Below are 20,556 nucleotides of genomic sequence, written 5' to 3' on the forward strand. Positions count from 1 at the left end.
CATTAAGAACATCAGTCACCTCCCTCATAGCAGCAGTTTCTAGAAAAATGGTAGATGTTCGAGATGTCGCCGTTCCAGTCTGGGAGGATCCCAATACAAAGAAATTCACGGTCACGGTCACCTTCACAGCCAGTCACTCTGCTCTGAGGTTGTAGGTCTTCCTGGTGACAGATTTCAGAGAGCACTTTCATCAAATAGAAATATCGCACAAACTGTTCCTGGCTTAGGTTAAAAGAAAAGTGCTCTGGAAGACCTCGGGAGAATAAGATCCCAACCCCGACTCCCAATCCTCCCTCTTTAAGCAGCTTGTGCTCCTCTATGTAACCTTTGTTCAATCTTCCTGAAAAGCCGAAGAGCAAGGGGGAGTGGTAACTACTGCACTCATGACTGGATGCAAGGGGTCTTAGCAGAATCCCTGAAGACCAAGCCAATGTCTTTGTTACATGCAGCAGCGGTCCGTGTTAGCTTTACCAATTTAAAACAACACCAGAAAACTTACATCACTTCTACAAACTCAAAGCAGAGCCAGTCGGAATCAATCAGTGGCTAACCTGCAAGCAGTTGCTGATCCCTCAAGTTAGCATTGGGGAGGGGCCCTTCCTGTTGCTGAATACATGTTCAACTGTGTGTTTTAAAACATGTACTAGTTGAAGCAGTGTAGTTGAAAATGCAGTGCCGGCATCAAATCAATGTTATATGCTCATGAAAGCTAGGATCTACAAACTCTGCATTTTGTATACTATATACCCCCTAAGGCTACACTAATGCCCTCACCAAAATGGTATTTGGTGTGAGCAGTGCTGTAACTGTGCATGCAAGGCGCAGAAGCCACGTTGATACCATAACAGTACCCATAATGCCACAATTATAGCCGATGGGGAGACAAATTTTGCATCATCTGTCTCAGCAGTTCAGCACATGGCCATAAGCTGTGAACACAGTTTAATTTAGCACAAATAATTTCCACGTTCTTGCTTCCAAACCTTTCTGTAGAAAAATGGTCCAAAAAGGATGGCATTATGCCACTATTGTGAGGCTAAATAACTTGGGCTTGCCGCTGTGAACAAGAACACGTAATGGTTGATTCATATCAAGACATACAGTCAAATATTAGAAGATTTAAAACTTATTCTGCTTCAGGGGCTAGGAGTAAATGTTTTAACCAGCGAAAAGATAAAATCGGTAACATGCCTACCATCAAAGATTTGCTTTGATCCAATGGGCATGAAGGTGGAGAATGTTCTTCAAAGAAGTTATCACGTCTTCAAAAGGAGGTAAGGCATCTATCCAGGCTTTACCTAAAAGATGTTTAATTCAGTCAGCAGTTGTGCACGTACATAAAATACATCAAAGACCTCACTACTCAAAAACTCAGATTCTGGAGAGTTTTGGTATTTTCATGCTAAGGGTGAAATTAGATGTAAATTTAATATTGTTCTGCAATGTTCATTTTTGTTTCTTCCTCATTTTTTTCTTTTAATAAATTTAGCTGGCAGCCTAGCCTGAAATACATCATGATTCATAGAAGTTAAAACATAGGACACAGGATATTTAGTCCCACCAAGTCAGCATTTACCTGCCTTATGAACAAATAGCCGGAATTGCAATATCCTTTCTTCCCTTTATTCGTAATCCACCCTATTCAACCTAATTTTAAATATTGACATAGGGTTGACTTTTGTCAGAGATTAAGAAGTCCTGCCGCGGGAACCAGGAGCAGGTGATGGGACACCAGGATAACCAACCAAAATTGTACATCCTCATTACACTATAAATTGAGCATCGAGAGTATGTTCCATTCAGAAATCTTTAGATACTGAAACCGGCCTTGCCCATATGCAGCAAGACGTGGACAACATTCAGGTTTGGACTGCTAATTGGCATGTGCACCACACAAATGCCAGCCAATGATCACCTCCAACAAGAGATTCTAAGTACCTCCACTTGACATTCAATGGCATTACTATTACTAAATCCTCCACCATCAACATCCTGGGGTCACCACTGACCAGAAAGCAAACTGGACCAACCATACTAATACAGGGGCTACAAGAATGGGTCAGAAACTGATTATTCTATGGTGAGTAAAATGAAATGTTGCTTCTCTAGGCTTCTCTCCCTTTGAGAGAGAGCTCATTGGTGGAATTTAACCTGACAGTCACCACACCTCAAGAGATGGCCGAATTTGAGAAGGCATGGCGTTCAGCTGTAACCTCAGCCAGCACGGGAATTAAACCCACACAGTTAACATTATTCGGCATCACAAACCAGTCATCCAGTCAACTGAGCTAATTCGGCTTCTGGCTCTCCAAAGTCTGTCCCTGGATTTATAAAACACAAGTCAAGAGTGTGATGGATTTCTCTCCACTTGCCTGGATGACTGTAGCTCTCCAATAACTCTCATGAAGTTCAACATCACCCTGGACAAAACAGCTGCTTTATTAACATCTCATTCACCACTTAAGCATTCATTCCCTCCAGTGCTAGTGCACATTGGCTTCAAATATTACCAATCACAAAATCCACTGCAGCAACTGGCCAAGCTTTCTTCTATGGGTCCTAGTTTTCCCTGTTTCTTTATAGGATATATGGAACATTCCTGTTCCAGTCCTACCCTGGCCCCCTCTCACAACACTTTTATTGATACATCAACAACTGTTTTGGTGCCACTTCATGTTTTCGTCTGGACCTGAAAGAATTTATCAATTTCGCTTCCAATTTCCACCCCTTTATCATAATAATAATAATCTTTATTGTCACAAGTAGGCTTACATTAACACTACAATGAAGTTATTGTGAAAAGCCCCTAATAACCACATTCCGGCGCCTGTTCAGATACACAGAGGGAGAATTCAGAATGTCCAATTCACCTAATCAGCAGGTCTTTCAGGACTTGTGGGAGGAAACCGGAGCACCCGGAGGAAACCCACGCAGACACAGGGAGAACGTGCAGACTCCACACAGACAGTGACCCAAACCGGAAATCGAATCTGGGACCCTGGCACTGTGAAGCAACAGTGCTAACTGCTGTACTACCATGCCGTCCCAATCACCTTCACATGGTCCATCTTTGACATTTCTCTTCCCTTCCTTTACCTCGCTATCTCCATTTCTGGAGATATACTGTCCACTAGTACCAATTGCAAGCCCAGCGACTCCCACAGCCATCTCAACTACAGTTCTTCCCATGCTGTAAGGACTCCATTCCATCCTCCCAGTTTCTACGCCTCCATCGCATCTGTGCCGATAATGCCATGTTCCAAAATGCGCTGCTAATGTGTCTTCCCTTTTCCTTAATCATGGTTTCCCATCCATTGTGGTTGACAACTGTGTCCAGCCCATCTCCCACACCTTTGCTCTCACGCCTTCTTCGCCCTCCCCAAACAAGGATAGGGTCCTCCAGTCGCCACATTCAAAGGATCATCTTCCCAGAGTTCCGCTACCTCCACCATGATGCCACCACCAAACACACCTTCATCTCACGCCACCTGTCAGCATTCCGCAATGACCGTTTCCTTCAGGATACCTTGGTCCAGTCCTCCATCACCCCCAACACCTCACCCTCTTCCCATGGCACATTCCACACCATTGCAGAAGGCGTAACACCTGCCCCTTCACCTCCTCCTTGCTCACCATCCAAGAGCCTAAACATTCTTTTCAGGTGAGACAATACTCCACGTGCACCTCCTTCAATCTGGTCTATTACGGTTCGCTGATTCCAATGCAGTCTACTCCACATTGGAGAGACTAAGCGCAGACTGGGTGAGCGCTTTGCAGAACACCTTTGGTCCGTCTGCAAGCAGGACCCAGACCTTCCTGTCGTTTGCCATTTCAACTCATCGTCCTGCCCCCATGTCCACATGTCCATCCTTGGCCTGCTGCAATGTTCCAGTGAAGCCCAGCGCAAACTGGAGGAACAGCACCTCATCTTCCGATTAGGCACATTACAGCCTTCCGGACTTAACATTGAGTTCAACAACTTCGGACTGTGAACTCTCTCCTCTGCCTTCACCCCATTTTATTTCTATCAATGTATTTTCATTTCTTCCATCAATCTGTTTTTCCCTCACGATTGTCTCCTCTCCCCCCCACCCCACCCAGACCATCTGTTCCCTGTTGCAAGTTGTCCTTTGACCGACTGCTTATCTCTGCACTGCCATTAACACATTCTAAACTCTTAATGTCCCACTATCAGCACCCTTCTTACTCATTATCACCACCATTTACATTCCGTTTGTTTTTTTGTCCACAATATCTTTGTCTCTCTCCACCTATCGCTGGCTCTCTACCCAGTCCCTCTACTCCACAACACCCCCCCGCCGCCCCATAGTATAAATCTCATCCTATCTCCAGTTCTCTCAAGCTTTAACAAAGAGTCTTCCAGACTCGAAACGTTAGCTCCGTTCTCTCTCCACAGATGCTGTTAGACCTGCTAAGATAATTCAGCATTTTCTGTTTTTGTTTCATATTCCAGTATCCGGAGTAATTTGCTTTTTTCTTCAACAGTACCTTCCAGAGCTGCAACCTTATCTGCCTGCAAAAACAAGAGCATGGAAGCACCACCAACAGCAAGTTGCAATCCAAGTCATGCAGCATCTTGACTTAGAAATATATCACTATTCCTTCATTACCACTGGGTCAAAGTTCTGGAATAGCCTCCCGAATAGCACTGTGCCAAAACCTTTCCCAAATGAACTGTAATGTTTAAGAGGGTAGCTCATTACCACCTCCTCAAGTACATTCAGGGATGAGCAATAAATGCTGACATTGATCTGAGCAATTTTTAAAACCTTTTAGATCTTGCATATGTTGCATCAAGATGAGGTGGAAAGGCGAATGTGATGAAAACACATTTCTTGTAGTACTTTACCTAGAATGCCAGGAAAAACAAACACCTCTGTTTTGCCATCATTATTAATAGAACATCAGATTTGTGCATCAAATTTAATGACAGCTCAGTAAAATATTCTGTAAAACCTCAAAGTCTGAGTAGGCTGAGACTCAATCCCACTTAGAGTGATATCCTGAGGTCAAACCTTTTTATCTAAAAAGGCATGACTAACCCTGAAAGTCTTTCCCACCTTTCTTGTCTACTGTATAGAGTTTGACTGAACAAACTGGAAGTAAAATCAAAAGTGCCGCATATATATAAATAACAACCTTCTTCTTCGGCGATCATTCGTCAACCAGTACGATTGTCCACCGAAGAAACTCTGGTTTAGTGGTCTAAGGCCCGTTACCAGTACCTTCTTTTGTATAAATGGATGAATGTTTACCTCATTATGTTTCTGCAGTGAAAAGAAAACCTTACCGTAATTGCAAAATGTCTACTAAATACTAAAAATGGTGAGTGATGTCAAGATTCCAAAGTTACCTGCATTAGTGAGTGCAAAAGTGGTCTGGATGAGTGAGTGCAACTGTGGGCTGCATTTTATGGTGGCGGCAGTGTGTCCCGCCATGGAGACTGAAATTGTTGGTTGGGTGGAGTGTGGAAAGCCACTTCAGTAGTCAGCAGGACCCAAGCCCACATCTGGTCAGCAGTTGCTGCCCCCATTAAGGATAGCTGCCCACTCAAGGGCACAAGCTGCCACCTTCCTGTGCTATCTAGCCAGCCTTCCCACCTCTCAGCCTTCCCCCAAAGGGCTGCTAATATCCACCACAATGATTGCAATCATAAGTGAAAAAATTAAAATAATGGTGCAGATCCTAATGCTATACAAATAGCTTCAAATGGAACCATGAATAGTAGCTATGTTTCCGAATCTTAAAAAAAATATTGATTGTGGAATCGCTGTCTCTATTAAATGGAAGGGAGAAAATTGCAGTCGGAATTAGGTATCCATTTACGGAAAAGAAAATTGCAAGTTGTCAAAGAAAAGAGATTGTGTGAGAATCACATGGAACAATTTATAAAAGCATTATACATATAGGAATAGGAATGCTAAATGGAAGACAGCACATGAAAGATTGGAGGAAGAATCAGATGCAAACAAAATTAAAAAGGGGAATCTTGTAGTTCACAGATTCCAAGGATGGGACATCAAAAATCAGACCAGCTTCGAAGCATCGTCAGTTCATAAGCAGCAAACACTCTATCAAAGTACGGGCAGGAGCAAACTGCAGGGATGAAGGAGCACAATTCCAAGCAGCAACCAAACTACCATTAGCAAAAAAAGCTGTGGACAGTAGCCTCCCTGTGAATGCTGCTGCCAAAATCCATTGGTAACCTGCGCACTGCCAGGGTTGGTGGTGCAGCTCCCTCATTCAAGACTTATTGGAAATTGGGGGTGCAATTCTCTGGAAAATTTTCCAAGTTAATTTGTGGCGGGTTTCTCGGGGAGTTTCCTGCCGGCTCTGACGGCGAGTTTCCCACCGCTATTCAATGGCACTTAGTCATTTTTCTGGGCCCTGGGGAGTTTCTCACTGCTTTAGCCCACACTTAAAACATTTTCTAGCACGGGGAGCTGAACTCAGGGCGCGATTCTCCAGAAAGTATTCTAAACGTTGTAGCGAGTGGGAATTGCCATGTGCTTCTTGGTGCTCGGGCCAGAGAGGCCAGCAAAGCTATTCAACGTGAATTGGTCCACTTAACGAGGCCTTGCAGGCTTCTCGTCGCAAATGAAGGCTCGCCAGCTGATTCGCCGGCACCGCACTCGCCAGTCTACCCCGCTAACAATGTCGAGCTGCACTTGCTCAGCTTACTCCAGCCAGCTTGCAACAATGACACCGAGGAGACCAGCCCCAAGAGTTGTGGACAGATTTGGGGAGGTTGGTAGACGCTGTGGAGGCCAGGAGGGTCAGCCATAGTGCAGCCTGTGCCACCTGGGACGAGGTGACGGCGGCAGTGAGTGCTGGGAGTGTGACCAGGAGGACTGGCCTCCAGCGCAGGAAGAAGGTCAATGACCTACACCGAGCAGCACGAGTGAGTAGACACCAACATGTGTGTGTCTTCCACCCAACCCCTCACCCGCCCCAGGTGCAAGCAGGAACACCTAGGTGAGACAGCTGTTGGAGGTCTGCTGGATCCCAGGAACCAATTGTGTCCCAGCCTGATGCTGAGCCTTTGGAAGAGGTCATCATGAGCTGATGGAGATGGTAGGGTGCGGCTGGGACATTCAGAGGGAGATGTCACAGGATCACAGAATACTACAGTGCAGAAGACGCCCTTCAGCCCATCGAGTCTGCACCGATGCGGGAAAGGCCCTGACCTGCCCACCTAATCCCATTTGCCAGCATTTGGCCCATAGCCTTGAACAGAATGTCAGCGTCACTCCAGCAGATCCATTGCCCCTTAGAGGAGTCTCAGACTACAGGTGCAGGAGGTGGTGCCGGCAATGTATGGCACTGATGCCAACACTGCAAGGGTGGTGAATGCAGTGGAGAGCTGGTGCACTCCGGCACCATTAATGAAGATGGCCGAGGTGTCGCGCAGTCAGTGATTGCCATGGCTGAGGATCAAGGCAGAATGTCCACCTTGCTGAGGGATGTCACCCAGTACCAGGCTGACCTTGATGAGATTCTGTGGAAAATGTCCTGCTGTCAGCTGGGAATGGCCAAGGCACTGCAGAGCTTGTCCCAGTTGCAGGTGGGCATTGCCGGGTGCTACAGTGCATGTCGCAGTCACTGAGGAGCATCACCGAGGTCATTGACACAATGGTGCAGGCCATGGGGAACCGCCAGGTCTTGATGCAGGTGCAGCCGGGGATTGAACCAGTTGCCCTCCATCGCAAGGTGAACCCCAGGGCCCTATGGGAATCGAATGGAAGGAGGGGCCGCTGGACGCCAAGCCGGACTCGTCCCATGGAGTGGCGACGGTGGCCAGCAGCTCCCCTGAGTTCCAACCCTCTGATGAGGCCGCGTCTCGAGGTCAGCACACGGGACAGGGTGGCACGGCTGTGCATGCGCGGTTGATAAGTAAACCGGTGCCGTTTAACCTCAGAGCCCCCAGGACACCCTGCAGGGACATCGAGGCCATGGGAGGCGGTAAGCAGCTGGCTGCCTCCACCTCAGACGTGCATCCTGGGGACACATCTATCCCCATAGCATGGGGCAGCAGGGTAGCATGGTGGTTAGCATAAATGCTTCACAGCTCCAGGGTCCCAGGTTCGATTCCCGGCTGGGTCACTGTCTGTGTGGAGTCTGCACGTCCTCCCCCTGTGTGCGTGGGTTTCCTCCGGGTGCTCCGGTTTCCTCCCACAGTCCAAAGATGTGCGGGTTAGGTGGATTGGCCGTGCTAAATTGCCCGTAGTGTCCTAATAAAAGTAAGGTTAAGGGGGGGGTTGTTGGGTTACGGGTATAGAGTGGATACGTGGGTTTGAGTAGGGTGATCATGGCTCGGCACAACATTGAGGGCCGAAGGGCCTGTTCTGTGCTGTACTGTTCTATGATCTATCTAGACGTAGTGGTAGAGTTTTGTTTTTTTTTTAAATTTAGAGTACCCAATTAATTTATTTTCCAATTAAGGGGAAATTTAGCGTGGCCAATCCAGCTAGCCTGCACATCTTTGGGTTGTGGGGGCGAAACCCACGCAAACACAGGGAGAATGTGCAAACTCCACACGGACAGTGACCCAGAGCCGGGATCGAACCTGGGACCTCGGCGCCGTGAGGCAACAGGGCTAACCCACTGCGCCACCGTGCTGCCCTGTAGTGGTAGAGTTAGGAGTGCAAAGCAGATCGAGGATTATTCAGGGCATTGGAGAAGGGGGGGGGTGGAGGGTAGGTAGGGGGTGAGGTGGCTCGGGGTGGGGGGGGGGGGGCAGCACTATTAGGAGAGTGGGGAATTGTCAAACAGAGTAAACGCTTTTATGCACAACTAGTATGATGCCTCTCACCTTTTTCGCAATGCGGGCTGACCTCCAAACCCCTGGCCCATCTCTCCAGTCATCTCCCCCTCCTCATGGCACTCAGGCCCCTCCGGACGTGGACAAATCCCCGAAACTGTGTCCGATCCCCAACTGCTGCATGTGTGGTGTTGCCTCCCACAGTGTTCAAGCAGTGTCCATGCATCAAGGTGTGATTGGGATGCTAGGCAATGACTCCCACATGCTACATGGCCCACCCACCCACAAAGATCTACTTGGGTTGTGTAAAGTGTTCACTTAACCATGGTTGCCAATTTCCTATTAACGATAGCCTTTAGCCGTATGGCTAGAGACCTCGCCAGTCTATGCGGTTATGGGTGGTCGGTATGGGAGACAAGCAGGGAAAAGGGTTGCCCCAGGAATGGGTACACATGATCCAGGGATTGGCATTGTGGTGCCGTGCGCGGTTGCCCCCGGTTCGCCCCCGCCCCAGAGACTGTCCCCCATCCTTCCATGGCAGCCCACTCCTGCAGAGGAACCGCTACCCCCAACTGTGGGTTGACACTATGCTGACTTGACTGGAGACCTGAGGCTAACCTGACCAGACTAACTGACTACCACATGATGTTTGTACTAGCTGCTGCTCACGAGCTCTGACTGTCTCAGAGGCTGGATCCCAAGAGAGCGGGAAAACTGGTGCCCTCTGGCTTTATAGTGGTCGTGTCCTGTCTGGTGATTGGCTGCTGTGTTCTGTGTGCTCACTGGTCATCCTGTGTGTCAATCACTGCCTGTCTGTGCACCATCATATACCTGGATGTATATTATGACACACTGGATACATCAAAGACTATAGTGCTCAACAACATCCCAGCTGCAGTGCCTAAACTGGTGCCCCAGACCTCCCCACACAACTAGTCAGGTAGTCAGGCCATTTCACTACACTATAGCTACAATGGCTGCACCTACCTGATAAAGTGTAACATTGAAATAAAAACAGAAAATGTTGGAAATATTCAGCAGGTTCAGGCAACAGATATGGGGAAAGAAATAAAGTTAATAGGCAGAACTTTCCCAGTCCCATGAACATGGGGTTGGAGTTATGGGGCAAACCGTATCAGAATGGCTCCTTTATACATTCTGCGGATGGGGAGGTTTCCCACCATGGATGAGTGCATATCCAACAATACTTAAAAATCTCAATGCCTTCACCGGTCACTCATGACGGTAGCCCGGATGAGCAGGTTTATTGGGGTGGAGAACAGGTTTGTGAGGTGTGCAGGAGGGCCTGCAAATGACATCCACATGTTTTGGGCATGTCCAAAGCTCAGGGGATTCTGGCAGAGATTTGCAGATGTCATATCAAGGTACTAAAAATGAGGGTGGCGCCAAGTCCAGAGGGGGCAATCTTTGGAGTGTCGGAAGACCCAAGAGTCCAGGGGGGTGAGAGAGGCTGACATTTTCGCCTTTGCCCGGAGATGGATGTTGCTAGCATGGAGGGACTCAAGCCCCCCAAAATCAGGGGTATGGGTTAGCGACATGGCTGGGTTTCTCAGGTTTGAGAAAATTAAGTTCACCCTGAAAGGATCAAAGTTAGGGTTCTTTCGGAGCTGGCAGCCGTTTATCAACTTCTTCGGAGAATGTCGAAGGGGCGTGTTTTGTGCGAATGGCGGGTGTTAGTTTACCTCTTCCTTTGTATATGCCTGGGGGGGGGGGGGGGGGGGCGGTGTTTTTTATTTCTGTTCTTTGTAAAAATTTGTGTTACTTTTTGTTGTTGATATTTTATGAAAATTTTGAATAAAAATTATTTTTTTTTTTTAAAACTTCTTTGGAGAAAACTAAACTGTTAGCAGATTCAATAAGGTTAGAGGGGGTTAGAGAGAGTAAGGGAGGGCATGGGGAGTTAGGCTCTTTTTGTATAGCTTAGGCAGGAACAGTGGGAGATGGATGGGTGTGTTAAGCACTGAATTATGTTTACATTTTTAATCGTATCTTTTGTTGTTATAAAACCATAAATGCCTTAATAAAATCTTTGTTAAAAAAAAATCTCAATGTCATCTATGACTATGCAGCTTGCTTGGGTGTCACCCCGTCTAACATTACAAACATTCACTCTCTTAACCAGCAGCAAACCGGCATTGAGAAAATGCAGGAAAATCTCAGCAGGTCAGTAGGGAGGGAAAAGAGCTAATGTTTCAAGTCCAGATGACCCTTTGTCAAAGCTATAAGACAAAGTGGGAAATATTTATACTGTGGTGTGAGAAGAAAAGATGAGTCATAGCCACAGAAACCCAGGGAAACCAGGTGCTAATAGAAACATAAACCATGGGGAAAGAGTGATAATGGCAGTTCCCAGAGAGAACAAAAGATGTGAAAGGCCAATCAACAGAGAAACTAACATCAGAGGGTAAACGTTAGCTCTTTTTTCTCCCTCCAGATGCAGCCAGACATGCTGAGATTTTCTAGCATTTTCCTTTTGGTTTCAGATTCCAGCATCCGCAGTAATTTTCTTTTATATAGCATACCAGCATTGTTGGCATGGCAATCTGTATGTATCATCTACAAAAGACAGTGCAGCAACTCATTAGGGCCTCTTCAGCAGTACCTCCCAACCCATATCTCCACAGCTTAGAAGGACACGGGCAGTGGGAACACCACCTTCAAGTCACATCCTATCTTAATTTGGTACTATATAGTCTTTACTTCATTGATGCTGGGTCAAAATCATGGAACTCCCTCCTTAACAATGCTATGGGAAGTACCTTCACCACACATACTGCAATGCACCAAGAAGGAAGAACACCACTCCCTTCTCAATGGCAATTAAAGATGGGCAATAAATTCCCTCGTCAGAAATATCCATATCCATGAACAATTTATTTTAAAAAATGAATTCATCCCGCTGAGAATAAATAGGATTTTAATAGTATGGAAGTTTTGCATCTTATAATGACCCATGCCTGACACCCCAGTCCTTTACAGAGAGGAAATTTGAGGACACAGTATTGGAAAGGGGGCATTCTCCCTACCATCTGCAGCAGAGCAGAAAATCCAGAGCTGGATTTGAGAAGGGCAGTCAACCACACCCCTTGAGAAGACATGAGAAGAAAGATGCCAACATTTCCCCTCCCCTCACAGTCCCCCACATCCCTTCTTCATCATTTACTTCAACCTTCTGCACCTCTCTCCCTCTTCTCTTTCCCTCTCAGTGACATCAAGGCATATGGAATCAATGCAATACTCTTGCCTTATTTCTGAGCAACAGAGACTATCAACTGGATTAAGTATCAAGAAAAGCATGTTTCTTTTTATTTCTCCTGTTCGTGCATCACCACAAGCAGGAGGCAAAATTCTGTATTTAAAATACATATTTTGATCATGACTTTATCAATCTCCAAAGAATTATTTAGAGCGATGAACTGCACCATTGCCTAACTCCAATACTATTTCTGGCTGATCTTTTCTCTCCTACCATTTAATTTTGTGAGTAACCTACCAAAATAAATCATTATCAAAATTGGCTGGCGGAGATCAATGGCTTATAATTTGTCTTATCCTTTAATTATTTCAAAGATGATGGGTAAGGAAGGTGAAAGCCTAGGACGAATAGTTCCAGTTAACATGAATAATTTAATTCACCGTTTTTCTTGTGTCTTAGAATATAGGACATAGAACAGTACAGCACAGTACAGGCCCTTCAGCCCACGATGTTGTGCCGACCATTTACCCTAATCCAAGATGAACCTAACCTAGACCCCTTCAATTTACTGCTGTCCAGGTGCCTAAGAGTTGCTTAAATGTCCTTAATGACTCTGACTCCCCCACCTCTGCTGGCAGTGCATTCCACACACCCACCACTCTCTGTGTAAAGAACCGACCTCTGACATCTCCCATATACCTTCCTCCAATCACCTTAAAATTATGTCACCTCGTGACAGCCATTTCCACTCTGGGGAAAAGTCTCTGGCTATCCTCTCTATCCATGCCTCTCATCACCTTGTACACCTCTATCAAGTCACCTCTCTGCATTCTTCGCTCCAGTGAGAAAAGCCCTAGCTCCCTCAACCTAGCTTCATAAGACATGCCCTCCAGTCCAGGCAGCATCCTAGTAAACTATCTCTGTATCCTCTCTAAAGTATCCACATCCTTCCTATAATGAGGTGACCACGTGTGGTCTAACTAGAGTTTTATAAAGCTGCAGCAAATCCTCATGGCTCTTAAACTCAATCCCCCTGTTAATGAAAGCCAACACGTCTTCTTAACAATCCTATCGACCTGGGTGGCAACTTTAAGGGATCTATGTACGTGGACCCCAAGATCCCTCTGTTCCTCCACACTTCCAAGAATCCTGCCTTTAACCCTGCATTCAGCATTCAAATTCGACCTTCCAAAATGAATCACTTCACATTTATCAAGGTTGAAGTCCATCTGCCACTTCTCAGCCCAGCTCTGCATCCTGTCAATGTCCTGTTGTAACCTGCAACAACCCTTAACACTATCTACAACTCCACCAACTTTTGTGTCATCGGCAAACTTACTAACCTACCCTTCCACTTTCTCATCCATGTCATTTATAAAAACCACAAAGAGCAAAGGTCCCAGAACAGATCCTTGCGCGTCACCACTGGTCACCGACCTCCAGGCGGAATACTTTCCATCCACTACCACTCGCTGACTTCTTTGGACCAGCCAATTCTGTATCCAGACAGCCAAATTTCCCTGTATCCCATGCCCCCTAACTTTCTGGATAAGCCTTCTTTCTTGTGGTTATTGGGTATGCTTCACGCACACAATCCATGTCCCCACTTGTTTATTTTGTACTCTTTCATCCTCAACTGCTGTTGTGCCTCAAATTCAAAAGAAGACCTACAGTATTTTTGCATGCGTTTCTGAAATTCATGAAGTTTGAAGTTCATAAGGAGCATGAATCAAATGTGGTGTACAATTCCAGAGTCGATTGTCAGTTTTAACAATCATTTTTACAATAAATATATACACATGAGACAATCTCACATGACATCGCACAGAGTAAGTCAAGCCACTATTACTGGTCTCAGTTGGTGATCATTGTCACTGTTCCCTTCTTGTCCTCCCTCTCTCTGCTGATTCTCTCACTTAACTCTTGTATTCACTTCCCTCGCAGGCCGCATCTTGTCCATATTGTTTATTTTCTCCTTCCCTTGCAGTTGTGAGGTGGTGGGTTCCGTGGTTTGATATGATGAGGAAAGGAGAAACCAACACATGCAGACTGTGAGGATTGCAGGAAAATGTGGCCCTTCACAGATCCCTTCCCAATCTTTCCTCTAATCATTCAGACACCCCCACATCCTCATCCCCACTGCACCTTCTGCCCTCAGTTTCACATCACCTATTCCTTCCCTCTCTCTTCACCTTTCCTCCCATCACTAACTTTTCCTCTTGCGCTTTGAATTATTTATTTAAACTCTGTGTGCTCCTCTCTTCATTCTCTTGTCATATTTGAACTCTCCCCACCATTAAAACAACCGCGTACTCTCCCCCAGCCATTTTACCAAGCACAAGTGCTGAGAGAGCAAGTGCATGGGAACACCTTCATCTGCAAGTTCCCCGCCAAGTCACACACCATCCTGGCCTGGAACACAATCACGGTTCCTTCACTATTACTGGCTCAAAACCCTGGAGCTCCCTTCTTATCAGCATTGTAGGTCTACCTACGCCACATGGAGTGCAGTGTTCCAAGCCAGCCGTTCACCCCCACCTTCCCAAGGGCAATTAGGGATGGGCAAGAAATGCCGACCTGGCTGGTGACACCCACAGCCCATGAAAGAATTATTTTTTTTTAAATCTCAGCTTAATTTGATGTATTTTGCTCAATGCTAACATAATTTCAGCCAAGCATTTAGGATAAAGATGATGGTTATAGCTGTCTCAATCAAGCATATTTCTCAAAGGCCATGAAAGCAGGTGGATAAGTATTGGATTGGATTTTGTTTATTGTCACATGTACTGAGGTACAGTGAAAAGTATTTTTCTGCGAGCAGCTCAACAGATCATTAAGCACATGAACGATTGTAAGATAGGTAAAAAGAGGATCTGTTCGGGAGAGGTCACAGAGAGTCGCCAAGCTCCGGCGCCACCTTGTGCATGGGAAGTAATGGCTGTGATGTCGAGTCTGATCAAATTCCAATTTGGACTGAGTCTGTTTTCATGTGAGAAAATGACTATATCTAGCCAGTTCTAGAATAAGAACATGAGAAAAAGTTCAAGTGAATGCCTGAGCTCGTCTGTGCACAACAATAACAATAACATTTATTTGTGTCGTGCCTTTAATGTTTTAAAACAGCCAAGATATTTTGCAGGAGAACATCAGACAGAAAATTATATTGAAAACCGAGAGTTTAGAACGCGTGACATAATACCCAATCAAAGAGGTCAATTTCAACTCAAGTCTGATCGGAGGAGAGAAATGGAGCAATAGAGGGGTTTAGAGGAGATAAATTCCAGAGTTTAGTACTTACTTAGTAGATATCACAGTTGCCAATTGTGGGCAACTGGAACAGGAGATGTGCCAGAGGCCATAATTGGAGGAACATAGGGTCTGTAGAGGGCGAGAGAGCTGGAGGAGGTTACAGAGGAGAGGGGAGTTAGGACATAAGAACATAAGAACTAGGAGCAGGAGTAGGCCATCTGGCCCCTCGAGCCTGCTCCGCCATTCAATTAGATCATGGCTGATCTTTTGTGGACTCAGCTCCACTTTCCGGCCCGAACACCATAACCCTTAATCCCTTTATTCTTCAAAAAACTATCTATCTTTACCTTAAAAACATGTAATGAAGGAGCCTCAACTGCTTCACTGGGCAAGGAATTCCATAGATTCACAACCCTTTGGGTGAAGAAGTTCCTCTTAAACTCAGTCCTAAATCTACTTCCCCTTATTTTGAGGCTATGCCCCCTAGTTCTGCTGTCACCCGCCAGTGGAAACAACCTGCCCGCATCTATCCTATCTATTCCCTTCATAATTTTAAATGTTTCTATAAGATCCCCCCTCATCCTTCTAAATTCCAACGAGTACAGTCCCAGTCTACTCAACCTCTCCTCATAATCCAACCCCTTCAGCTCTGGGATTAACCTAGTAGTGAATCTCCTCTGCACACCCTCCAGTGCCAGTACGTCCTTTCTCAAGTAAGGAGACCAAAACTGAACACAATACTCCAGGTGTGGCCGCACTAACACCTTATACAATTGCAACATAACCTCCCTAGTCTTAAACTCCATCCCTCTAGCAATGAAGGACAAAATTCCATTTGCCTTCTTAATCACCTGTTGCACTTGTAAACCAACCTTCTGTGACTCGTGCACTAGCACACCCAAGTCTCTCTGAACAGCGGCATGCTTTAATATTTTATCGTTTAAATAATAATCCCGTTTGCTGTTATTCCTACCAAAATGGATAACCTCACATTTGTCAACATTGTATTCCATCTGCCAGACCCGAGCCCATTCACTTAACCTATCCAAATCCCTCTGCAGACTTCCAGTATCCTCTGCACTTTTCGCTTTACCACTCATCTTAGTGTCATCTGCAAACTTGGACACATTGCCCTTGGTCCCCAACTCCAAATCATCAATGTAAATTGTGAACAATTGTGGGCCCAACACGGATCCCTGAGGGACACCACTAGCTACTGATTGCCAACCAGAGAAACACCCATTTATCCCAACTCTTTGCTTTCTATTAATTAACCAATCCTCTATCCATGCTACTACTTTACCCTTAATGCCATGCATCTTTATCTTATGCAGCAACCTTTTGTGTGGCACCTTGTCAAAGGCTTTCTGGAAATCCAGATATACCACATCCATCGGCTCCCCGTGGAAGGATTTAAACATAAGTTTGAGAATTTGAAAATTGAGACATTGTGGACTGGGAGACAATGGGAATTGGCAAGTATGGGGTGTTGGGGGAATGGGATTTGGTGTGAATTAGGATATGTGCAGCAGGGTTTTGGAAGAGCTGAAGTTCATGGAATACTCCGACAGTCAAACTCACCCAACATAGCATCCAACTGTATTTTAAATCTCCCTGCTGTCTTTAACTTTGGTACCTTACCTGGATGAGTTATCTCAAATATTTATCAACCTTTGAAGGATAAAACATAGAACATAGAACGATACAGCGCAGTACAGGCCCTTCGGCCCTCGATGTTGCACCGACATGGAAAAAAACTAAAGGCCATCTAACCTACACTATGCCCTTATCATCCATATGCTTATCCAAGAAACTTTTAAATGCCCTCAATGTTGGCGAGTTCACTACTGTTGCAGGTAGGGCATTCCACGGCCTCACCACTCTTTGCGTAAAAAAACCACCTCTGACCTCTGTCCTATATCTATTACCCCTCAATTTAAGGCTATGTCCCCTCGTGCTAGCCACCTCCATCCGCGGGAGAAGGCTCTCGCTGTCCACCCTATCTAACCCTCTGATCATTTTGTATGCCTCTATTAAGTCACCTCTTAACCTTCTTCTCTCTAACGAAAACAACCTCAAGTCCATCAGCCTTTCCTCATAAGATCTTCCCTCCATACCAGGCAACATCCTGGTAAATCTCCTCTGCACCCGTTCCAAAGCTTCCACGTCCTTCCTATAATGAGGCGACCAGAACTGTACGCAATACTCCAAATGCGGCCGTACTAGAGTTTTGTACAACTGCAACATGACCTCATGGCTCCGGAACTCAATCCCTCTACCAAAAAAGGCCAACACACCATAGGCCTTCTTCACAACCCTATCAACCTGGGTGGCAACTTTCAGGGATCTATGTACATGGACACCGAGATCCCTCTGCTCATCCACACTACCAAGAATTTTACCATTAGCCAAATATTCCGCATTCCTGTGATTCTTTCCAAAGTGAATCACCTCACACTTCTCCACGTTAAACTCCATTTGCCACCTCTCAGCCCAGCTCTGCAGCTTATCTATGTCCCTCTGTAACCTGCAACATCCTTCCGCACTGTCTACAACTCCACCGACTTTAGTGTCGTCTGCAAATTTACTCACCCATCCTTCTGCGCCCTCCTCTAGGTCATTTATAAAAATGACAAACAGCAACGGCCCCAGAACAGATCCTTGTGGTACGCCACTCGTAACTGAACTCCATTCTGAACATTTCACATCAACTACCACTCTCTGTCTTCTTTCAACTAGCCAATTTCTGATCCACATCTCTAAATCACCCTCAATCCCCAGCCTCCGTATTTTCTGCAATAGCCGACCGTGGGGAACCTTATCAAACGCTTTACTGAAATCCATATACACCACATCAACTGCTCTACCCTCGTCTACCTGTTCAGGGACCTTCTCAAAGAACTCGATAAGGTTTGTGAGGCATGACCTACCCTTCACAAAACCATGCTGACTATCCCTAATCATATTATTCCTATCTAGATGATTATAAATCGTATCTTTTATAATCCTCTCCAAGACTTTACCCACTGCAGACGTTAGGCTCACCGGCCTATAGTTACCGGGGTTATCTCTACTCCCCTTCTTAAACAAAGGGACCACATTTGCTATCCTCCAGTCCTCTGGCACTATTCCTGTAGCCAATGATGACCTAAAAATCAAAGCCAAAGGCTCAGCAATCTCTTCCCTGGCTTCCCAGAGAATCCTAGGATAAATCCCATCAGGCCCCGGGGACTTATCTATTTTCACCTTGTCCAGAATTACCAACACTTCTTCCCTACGCACCTCAATGCCATTTATTCTAATAGCCTGGGTCTCAGCATTCTCCTCCACAATATTATCTTTTTCTTGAGTGAATACTGACGAAAAGTATTCATTTAGTATCTCGCTTATCTCCTCAGCCTCCACACACAACTTCCCACCACTGTCCTTGACTGGCCCTACTCTTACCCTAGTCATTCTTTTATTCCTGACACACCTATAGAAAGCTTTTGGGTTTTCCTTGATCCTACCTGCCAAAGACTTCTCATGTCCCCTCCTTGCTCGTCTCAGCTCTCTCTTTAGATCCTTCCTCGCTTCCTTGTAACTATCAAGCGCCCCAACTGAAACTTCACGCCTCATCTTCACATAGGCCTCCTTCTTCCTCTTAACAAGAGATTCCACTTCTTTGGTAAACCACGGTTCCCTCGCTCGACCCCTTCCTCCCTGCCTGACTGGTACGTACTTATCAAGAACATGCAATAGCTGTTCCTTGAACAAGCTCCACATATCCAGTGTGCCCAACCCTTGCAGCCTACTTCTCCAACCTACACATCCTAAGTCATGTCTAATGGCATCATAATTGCCCTTCCCCCAGCTATAACTCTTGCCCTGCGGGGTATACTTATCCCTTTCCATCACTAACGTAAAGGTCACCGAATTGTGGTCACTGTTTCCAAATTGCTCACCTACCTCCAGATCTAACACCTGGCCTGGTTCATTACCCAAAACCAAATCCAATGTGGCCTCGCCTCTTGTTGGCCTGTCAACATATTGTGTCAGGAAACCCTCCTGCACACATTGTACAAAGAACGACCCATCTAATGTATTCGAACTATATCTTTTCCAGTCAATATTTGGAAAGTTAAAGTCTCCCATAACAACTACCCTGTTACTTTCGCTACAAAACATGGGCCTCACGGTAGCATGGTGGTTAGCATCAATGCTTCACAGCTCCAGGGTCCCAGGTTCGATTCCCGGCTGGGTCACTGTCTGTGTGGAGTCTGCACGTCCTCCCTGTGTGTGCGTGGGTTTCCTCCGCGTGCTCCGGTTTCCTCCCACAGTCCAAAGATGTGCGGGTTAGGTGGATTGGCCATGATAAATTGCCCGTAGTGTAAGGTTAATGGGGGGATTGTTGGGTTACGGGTATATGGGTTACGTGGGTTTAAAGTAGGGTGATCATTGTTCGGCACAACATAGAGGGCCGAAGGGCCTGTTCTGTGCTGTACTGTTCTATGTTCTACTTGATATTTGCTTTATATAAGTTTAAATTTATTTCTTCTGTTCAATACCATTTAATTTTCTTTTGTTAATATTTTACCTCTGATGATATGTTGTCCTTAACCTTCTTGTCTTCAGACTGAAGTTGACACATTTATCTAATCTGTATAGTACTAATGTTTCAGCCCTTTAGACTGATTTCATTATTCACTGCACCCTCCCTAATGCATACATATTCTTTTTGAAGATTGTGATCAGAATGCATATTTAAAGTGTGCTTTGGCAAGTATATTAAAAACCCTCTGCATTCATGATTTGTTTATAATTATACTGCATTTTTCTGAATATGTGATGCAATCTGATTTTTAAATAGTTCATTTGCTCTTAACCAGACCAATTGTGTAACTAATCTAAACATCTGACTCAGCTGGGTTCTGAGTCTGTGACCCACCAATTGCTCCGTTGAGTCGATTCCCATCGTTACATGGGGTGATGCGCGATAAATAAGAAGGAACCATGCCAGTCATGTTCCCATCGACCCAGTGGATTGCTTGTTTGAGCCCCTCTTGAGGTCTGGTCCTCTTTTTCTGCTGGACCATTGGAGGAAGAAAGATAAGGAGCGGTTCGAATATGCCGAATGCCGTTTCTCTTCATAAATACTGCAAATTCTTTGCAAGTGAACGGCGTCCCCTTATCTGTCACCAGGACCTCAGGGATCCCATGGATGCTAAAAACAACCCAGAGCTTCTCTAACATGGTCCTGGATGTTGTGGAGGCATCTTACACACCTCTAGCCACTTTGAGTGAGAATCCACGAGCACGAGGAACATGG

The 20,556-nt window shown here is 45.7% G+C and overlaps 1 long non-coding RNA gene across 3 annotated transcripts in view; it reads right to left on the reverse strand.

Annotated features, from left to right (window-relative positions):
- LOC119970414 overlaps positions 1 to 20,556 on the reverse strand; it is a 224,513-nt gene that overhangs the window by 124,055 nt on the left and 79,902 nt on the right. For all 3 annotated transcript variants that reach the window (XR_005461610.1, XR_005461611.1, XR_005461609.1), the window contains one exon: positions 1,196 to 1,298. This is a non-coding gene — a long non-coding RNA (uncharacterized LOC119970414). The remainder of the gene's footprint in view (positions 1 to 1,195; positions 1,299 to 20,556) is intronic.

Source organism: Scyliorhinus canicula, chromosome 8 (assembly GCF_902713615.1).
Source record: "Scyliorhinus canicula chromosome 8, sScyCan1.1, whole genome shotgun sequence".
Lineage (NCBI taxonomy): Eukaryota > Metazoa > Chordata > Chondrichthyes > Carcharhiniformes > Scyliorhinidae > Scyliorhinus > Scyliorhinus canicula.